At 38.9% G+C, this 8,960-nt stretch overlaps 1 pseudogene; it reads left to right on the top strand.

Annotated features, from left to right (window-relative positions):
* The first annotated feature begins 3,420 nt into the window (after nt 1–3,420).
* Nucleotides 3,421–4,182, top strand: LOC102501174 (calcyclin-binding protein-like; annotated as a pseudogene).
* The last annotated feature ends 4,778 nt before the right edge of the window (nt 4,183–8,960 follow it).

Below are 8,960 nucleotides of genomic sequence, written 5' to 3'. Positions count from 1 at the left end.
TAAAACATAAAGTTTTCTTTTTAAGAACAGTCTTTAATTCAAAATAAAATTGAGAGAAAGCTATGACAGTACCCTATATGCCCAGGTTCACAAGCATACATTACCTCACCCATTATCAGCATCCTCAACCACAGTGGCTTATCTGTTGCAATTGATGAATTTACATTGTCACATTATTATCACCCAAAGTACATAGTTTACATTAGGGTTCATTCCTGGTGTTGTATACTCCGTGGGTTTGGACAAATATGTAGATATGTATCCACGATTACAGTGTCTCACAGTGTATTTTCATTGCTCTAAAAATTCCCTGTGCTTTGCCTATTGATTTCTCCCTCTCTCCTAGTCCTTGGCAACTGCAGATCCTTTTACTATAACCATAGTGTCAGTTTTTCAAGGAAATCGTGTAGTTGCACTGACACTTCAGGTAGCCTTTTCAGATTGGCTTCTTTCACTTACTTATGTGAGTTTATGTTGCCTCCATGTCTTTCAATAGCACTTTTTTTTTTTTTTTAGAAAGGTTGAATCATAGTCTGAGGTGTGGGTGTACTACAAAGTGTTCATCCTGAAAGGAATAAATGCTTTCACATTTTGATGAATTATGACAAATCTTCTATAAACATTTGTGTGTAGTGTTTTCTGTGGACATGTTTGCAACTCCTTCGGTAAATACCGAGGGGCATTATCATTGGACAGTATCATAAGAGTATTTTAAGGGCCAGCCAGTGGTGTGGTAGTTGTGGTAGCTGGACTCCATATGGCTGACTGAATATACTGGCTTTAAAAACATGTTTAGCAGGACCAGCAGTTGGCATAATGGCTATGTCACTGGGCTCCCATGTAATCAACCATGGTTGATTTAAGGCACCGGGACCTGGTGCCTAAACTCATGCAGGGTGCGTGTATATTTATGCCCAAGATCCCGAGAGGAGAAGGGAAGAGAAGGGATTGTGGCGTGGCCACCCTCCCTGGGGGAGTGATTTCTCGCTTTCTCTCTCTCTGTCTCTCTCTGTCTTTCTGGTGAGCACACACACCCAATAGCAAAACCTCTTTCAATTAAATAAATAAATAGAAGCATGCTTAGCAAGTGTGTGTGTGTGTGTGTGTGTGTGTGTGTGTATGCCTAAAATCCTGAGAGGAGAATGAAGGGAAAAGGATTAGGACATAGCTATTCCCCAAGGGATACTTTCTCTTCTCTCTCTCTCTCTCTGGCAAGCACATTAAAATAAAACAAAAAAATATTTTATATATACCTGCCAACTGTCTTCCAGAATAGCTATATCACTTTTTACTCCCATCAACAATGAATGAGAGTTCTTGTTACCCACCTTCACCAGGATTTGGTATTGTTAGTTCTGTACTTTGGAGGGACAGAGGTATATCATCGTTTTAACGTTGAACATCTCTTTGTATGATTACTTGCCATCTATTTACCTTCTTTGATGAGGTGTCCATTCAGATCTTTTACCCTTTTTTTCCCCAATGGGTTGCTTGTTTTCTTAATACTGAATTCTAGGAGTTTATATATTTTGGAAAACAGTTCCTTATCAGAGGTGTCTTTTCCAAATATTTTCTCTCAGTCTATCACTTGTGTTTTCATTTTCTTATTTTTTTCCCTAGGGTTTTTAGAGTTTAGATTTAGGATTAACTTTTAGTCTGTTTTTATGAAGCATATATCAAAATTTAATCTTTTTGGCCTGTGAATATCCTGTTAGAGCACTGTTTGTTGAAAACGCAATCTTTTTTTTTTCTTTTTTTTTGGAGAGGTTTTTGCCATAGGGCACGTGCGCTCGCCAGACAGACAGAGACAGAGAGACAGAAAGCAGAAAATCACCCCCCAGGGGTGATGGCCACGCTGCAATCCCTTCTCCTCCATTCTCCTCTCAGGATCTTGGGCACACACGCACATGCGTCCGGTTTGAGTTTAAGCCACCGGATCTGGGACTCGAACCACGATTGACTACGTGGGAGTCCAGCAACATAGCCATTACGCTAACTGCTGGTCCCGAAAACGCAATCTTTATTCCTTTTTTTCCCTTTGCTTCTTTGTAAAAGGTCAGTTGACTTTATATGAAATGTTAAAATTCTTATATTTCCATTGTTCTATTTGTCTTTTCTTTTGCTAATACCACACTGTCTTGAATATTGTTGCTTCATAGTAAGTTTTGAAATTGAGCAGTCAATCCACATACTGAGTTCTCTTCCAATATTGAATTGTCTATTCTGGGTTTTTGGCCTTTTAATAAAACCTTTAGAATTAATTTGTCCATATCCACAAGATAACTTTCTAGGATTTTGATAGATGATTATTAAATATCTATCAATTTTTATATCTTTCATCAGAGTTTTATAGTTTCTCTCATGTAGACCTCGTACATAATTTGTTAGATTTTTACCTAAAGATTTTATTTCTTTTGGTACTAATATTAATGGTAACATATTTTTAATTTCAAATTCCACCTGCTCATTGCTCATATATAGGAAATATAATGCTAAAATACCCAAAACCCAAATTTTATGATATAAAACACTTATCTTACCAGAAGTTTACCATTTACCTTATATATAAAAATTCATCATGATTTTAATACCCAATTATGTTTAATATAATACCCAGATAAAGGCACTCTTTTTATAAATAATCATTGTTATGTCAAGTATGGCTTTTTATTATTAATATCAAATGCTAATTTGAAATAAATAGCATTTATTAATATTATGTTAAATATTTTACTATTGCTATATACTTCATTATCTATATGGAAAATATTCTACAGTTCTGAAATACAGTCTGAACACTGAGCTGTAGATTCACTACCTGTTATCTACGTGTCTTCTGATTCTCAATTTTGTCATCTGGGGTTAAAAATAAATCCTTCCTTCCTCAGTGTGATATAAAGATTAAATGAGGTAAAAAATATTAAGGTCTTAAATTATGCTTGTAGCATAAATATATCAACAAAACTTAGCTGGCAAATCCTATCAATTATACAATTATTATTCATTTGGTGCAAGAAAAATTGCCGTTTTGCAGTGCTGAAATTTGCCAGTTAATATGGGATCTACTCTTAAATAAATGTGGCTACATTATACATCATTTTAATGTGGATTTCTTGCCTGTTTTATTACTTGATGTTTATGTTTTTTAGACTATGGGAATGATGTTAGACAAAAAGCAAATTGGAGTAATTTTATTATTTGAACTCAAAATGGTTCACAAGGCAACAGAGACAACTTGTAACATCAGCAACATATTTGGCCCAGTAACTGCTAACAGACTTACAGTACAGAGGTGGTTCAAGTAGTTTTGCAATGGACATGATAAACTTGAAGATGAGGAGCATAGTGGTTGGCCATTAGAAGTTGACAACAACTGCTCCTGCACGACTGAGGCTTGGGTGGTCGGTGTTAAGAGAGACCATGGCTTCGACTGTGGAAGAGCTACAGAAAGATCTAGAAGAAGTAAAGGTGTTATTGGAAAAGGCCACTAGGAAAAGAGTACGTCGTGCCCTTACAGCTGAAAAAATCCAAAATTGAGACAGAAATCAAGAACAAGATGCAACAGAAATCACAGAAAAAAAAACAGAACTTCTTGACAATGAAAAGCCAGCTCTTGTGGTTGCTCCCATTACAACAGGATATACAGTGAAAATCAGTAATTATGGATGGGATCCGTCAGATAAGTTTGTGAAAATCTACATTACCTTCATCAAGTTCCTACTGAGAATGTGCAGGTGCATTTCACAGAGAGGTCATTTGATCTTTTGGTAAAGAACCTAAATGGCAAGAGTTATTCCATGATTGTGAACAATCTTTTGAAACCCATCTCTGTTGAAGGAAGTTCAAAAAAAGTTAAGACCGATACAGTTCTCATATTATGTAGAAAGAAAATAGAAAACACACGATGGAACTACCTGACCCAGGTTGAAAAAGAGTGCAAAGAGAAAGAAAAGCCTTCATACGACACTGAAACAGATCCTAGTGAGGGACTGATGAATGTTCTAAAGAAAATTTATGAAGATGGAGATGATGATATGAAGCAAACCATTAATAAAGCCTGGGTGGACTCAAGAGAGAAGCAAGCCAAAGGAGAACAGAATTTTAAGACTTAAAGTCCTTTCAAGAACTGTGATGTGGAAATTCTGATGTTTTCAATAAGGGAATGTTGGTGAGCAGCACGTATAAATCGACAGATAACTATTTACACAGCCTCCTAAGTAAAGACAGTGAATTCTCCATATCCTCCTGGAGAATTTATTTAAATACAGTATGCTTATTGAACACTTCATCCAAAGATGATTTCGTTAGCACCCTGACCATTTTTTTCAAAAAAAGGACTATATTGCATTATTTGAAATAATGAAAATGCTATGTATTTTTGTTCAGCTAAGAGATAGAAAACAAAAGTATTTGTCTTTAAGTTAGTGACATCAATTCTAGTGTAAGAATAAGAAAAGTGTAAAACTTGAATTTTAACATAAAATACAAGTTTATACTTGTACTTGGAAGTTAATTTCTTACTACCACCTGCAATGAATTACCATGTACCAGTAATTCAGTTATAGATGATCCTGTGTATTTAAATGTATTTGCTTATGCACCTATAGAACTGAAACTAAATAGAAACTTGACAAGAATAAACAAGCATTTTTGTATATACCAGTTAGAAAGTTTTGCCATGGGACAGAGGGCTTATAAAAGTAATAACTGTAAAGCTAAAATAATTAATTTGAAAATCCATCCATTCCTATAATCAATAAAGTTAGATTTTTTAATTCAAAAAAAAAAGTTGACAACTAATTGAGAGCAATCATTGAAGCTGTTCCACTATAATGACATGCCTCATCTGCCATTTTCACCTGATCTCTTGCCAACCCACTACCACCTCTTCAAGAATCTCAATAACTTATGGGACCAGCAGTTAGCATAATGGCTATGTTGCTGGACTCCCACATAGTCAACCACGGTTCGTGTCCTGGACCCGGTGGCTTCAAACTCACACCATGTGTGTGTGCGTGTGTGCCCAAGATCCCAAGAGGAGAATGGAGAAGAAGGGATTGCCATCCTCCCTGGGGGGTGATTTCTCGCTTTCTGTCTCTCTGTCTTTCTCTGTCTGGTGAGCACGTGTGCCCTATAGCAAAAACCTCTCCAAAAAAAAAATAATAATCTCAATAACTTTTTGCAAGGAAAATGCTTCCATAAATAGCAGGACACATGTAAAGAAAATAGTAAGTCTGGTTCCCTCACTTATACTGTTGTGGGCCGCAAGATAAGCAACTTATGTCACTAGCTAATGTTCACCTATGCATCTGTTATATAACTACGACTTTGCAGTATTATGTCATGACTTTTAATTTTTTTGGGGGGGAGGGGAGAAGTTTTGCTATAGAGTGCATGTGCTCGCCAGAAAGACAGAGAGAGACAGAAAGTGAGAAGTCACCCCCGAGATGGGATGGCCACGCAACAATCTCTTGTCCTCCATTCTCCTCTTGGCCCCTTGCCCCCAGTGTGAGTTTAAGGCACCGGGTCCGGGACTCAAACTGCGGTCGACTGTATGGGAGTTCAGTGACATAGCCATTACACTAACTGCTGTTCCTATTACTTTTAATATTCATGCACCTAATATTACTTTGCTTCTGGCAATAATCCACTATCATCTGCACATCCTCTCAAAGGAAGGTGCATCTGGTGACAAGAGCTCTGTGAGCTCAACCTGGACTCAGCTGGTAATAAACAACATGACTTAAGTGTCAACAGTGCTTTGCATCTTTTCTCAACTCCTTTCATCTTGGTTCAACCTAATCCCTGACTGAAAGCACTTTCAAAACATTTAGCACTGTCAGCAGGACCTGGATCAGGTGTGGAAGATTATCTAGTACCTCTTCAGCTCCTAACATGCTGGAATGCCCTGTGTTCAAAATGTGGTATTCAGTGGCTACCATGTTAGAAGCTTGGATATTCCCCAGTGGGTGTAATGGGATAGATGGGACACTGAATGATATTGAAAAGAGTTTTAATGCTATGCTCAAGGATTTGGGAACAGAAAGAGAAACAAGCAGCCGGTTGTATGGGGTGGATTATGCTAGAGGCACTCAGGTAAATGACCAAGCACTCTGCCTGATGCTGTGAAGGTGAGAGTTATAAGCAAAAGAAGAAGAGTCATACACAAGCACTGGAGCTTGACTTTGAAATGATTGAGCATGTCCAGAGTGATGGATCATTAGAAAACGTACCAAAAAGCAAGCCTGTTGTGCATGCTCAGACTGTCATGCATCAGAAACTGAAACATGAACAACTGGTAGGGCTGGTTGGGCATCAAGAGACCCCCACACTCCCTGCCCAGAATAACAGAGTTCACTACATACATGTTATATTCTCAGGCTGAACTGGTGGGTGTGGCTAAACAATTCTTGAAACAGCTGGAAGAGCCAATTGCCTTTGGTCAATGTGTTTGTGGGGCTTGGATGTTGACGGTATTATCGATTCCAGTGAAGAAATGGAAAAGTTGATTTCAATTACCACCCCTCCCTCACTGTGCCAGCAATTGCAATATATTCTTGCTATGCAAGGCCAGGAAATCAGTCATGGAGTGGGTCAGTGCCACTGTCAGGACAGTCTGGCATGATGCAGGTAAACTTTCAGGAACTTATGTAAGTGGCAAACATATACCAAGTTGGTCCAGATTCTTAGGCAACTGGAATGAGACTTGAGACAGGCAATGTTTAATTTGAAGGTCAGGTCCTGATGATGAACAGTTTACTATTAGCATGTGTGACCTGGTTCTTAGTAATGCACCATCTTCATCCTTCAGCTCACTTGTGGCAATATTCGTGCCTTGCATTAGAAGACCCACACATGAAGTAACCACTATGATGCCTAGTTTGGGTGAGGTGGAATCTAGACACCAGCAGAAAGGTGTTAGAACCTCTCATCAGGAGAAATCAGGTGCTGCTAGTGGCAATGGTTGGCCATGTAAGGCCACTTGTACCCAGATGTGGGTAGATTTATTGGCAGTTGGGATAAATCAAAATGTGCTAGTTAAGAAACCCAATACATTTCTCCTGGCACTGTGGAAACAACTGAAACCAGAGCAGCAATACAGAGAGTGAAAAGCATGTGACTTTAGAAATATAGGCATTCCAGCTAGAGGACATTATCAAGAAACCTACCACCCCATGAAAGGAGAAGAAGCTTTATTTGCTTTCCATTAGGGGTCAGGCAGAGGTGTCCTCACTGTATACACAAGCAGTGACTGGAGGCCCCATGTTGAACTCATGATACACTGGTCCCCTGTAAATGTATAAAGGGTATTGGCCCTGGTGGATATGGGGACTGAATATAGCCTTGTGCATGGTAATTCTGACAAGTTTGCAGGGCAAGTGTCCTATATAGATGGCTATAGACACAATACAAGTACTGTCAAAACTGTATCATTGCCTTTGGAAATTGGGTGTGATCACTTGGATATATCCTGTATATATTTCCTTGATCCCTGAATTATGTACTAGGGTGGACATTTTACTGAAATGTAACTACACACTTCCATTAGAGAATTTGTTTGTGGGTAAGAGTGGTGAAAAATATGGCTTAGGGATATGCAAAGCATCCAGTCCAAATGTTACCCACATCCAGACAGGTGGTGAATGTTAAACAATACCAATTACCAGGAGAACATGACCATTTGTGAACTGGAAAAGGTGGAGATTGTGAGACTTACACATAGTCCCTTTAACTCACCAGTTTGGCCATTGAAGAAGCTGGACGACACATAGTGAATGATTGTGGACAACCATGAACTGTACAAAGTAGTGTCCCCCTTACATGCCACAGTGACAGATATCCACATGATTATGGATTATCTAACAGTACAGTTGGTAATTTATCATTGTGTATTAGACATTTTAACACTTTATTTTCTAGTAGCCTACCTCCAGAAGGCCAAGAGAAATTTGCTTTTTCCTGGGGAGGATGACCATGGACTTTCCAAGTGCTTCCCCAAGGGTACTTGCACAGTCTGACCATTTTTCATGGCCTGGTAGCTTATGACCTGTCAAAATGGGCTAAACAGACCACTGTATGGTTGTGTCATTACATTGATGATGTACTATTAACTTTTGATTCTCTTGCAGATCTAGAATTGACTGCTCCACAGATAATAGAACATCTGCAAACATGTGGATGGGAGTTTAACATAAACAAAGTTCAAGAGCCAAGCTTGTTAGTTCAGTTTTTGGGTGTTGTCTGGTTGGGTAAAACCCATTTAATCCCAGAGGCAATCATTAATAAAGTACAGGCAGCACCTCTTCCTACCACTGTGGTGTAGTTACAGAGCTTTTTGGTCTTATCAGGCTATTGGAGATATCTTATTTAAATACAGGTTAGTACAACAAGTTTGAAACCAGCTTTTGGGACATGGGAACAGTTTTTGACATGCTCTGACACCATTTACATTAGGGTAGATGGTCACTTGGACATGCTCTTGGAAAATCGAAGCCCCCATGATTGGTGGCAGGGCTTTTAGCTCCATGGTGACAAGGGTTACAAAAGAATTAGCAAGGCCATCAGTGGCCTCTACAGGTACAAGTTCCCAGACCAAGTGGGTCAGGGACAGTTATTACTAAAGGTGCCTTTGTTCTAACCATTTGGCCTATTATGAGACCTCCTGCAATGTCACGTGTACTATCACCTGATGATCCCCAACAGCTACCACAGTCTGGTATCACAGACCAGGAAGGCTACTGTTAACTTCTATTGTCTCTGCAGATAAGACAATTGCGTGTAAACTATTCCAAGGTAGAGACTTGTCTGTCTTGGTATCCAAAAACCATGTTCCTTTTCAACCATAGTTTAACAGTGAGTAACACTATAGTGAGCTGCGCACGTGCATATAACATGGTGACCAGTGTTCCTGCATGTTGGGTGTGCACAGAACTTTCATTGGTCTACCTTGGCACATCTAA

This window comes from Tupaia chinensis, unplaced genomic scaffold (assembly GCF_000334495.1).
Source record: "Tupaia chinensis unplaced genomic scaffold, TupChi_1.0 Scaffold000581_1, whole genome shotgun sequence".
Taxonomy (NCBI): Eukaryota; Metazoa; Chordata; class Mammalia; order Scandentia; family Tupaiidae; genus Tupaia; species Tupaia belangeri.
Note: the sequence above shows the minus strand (reverse complement) of the source record. Positions and strands in the feature narration are given on the sequence as shown.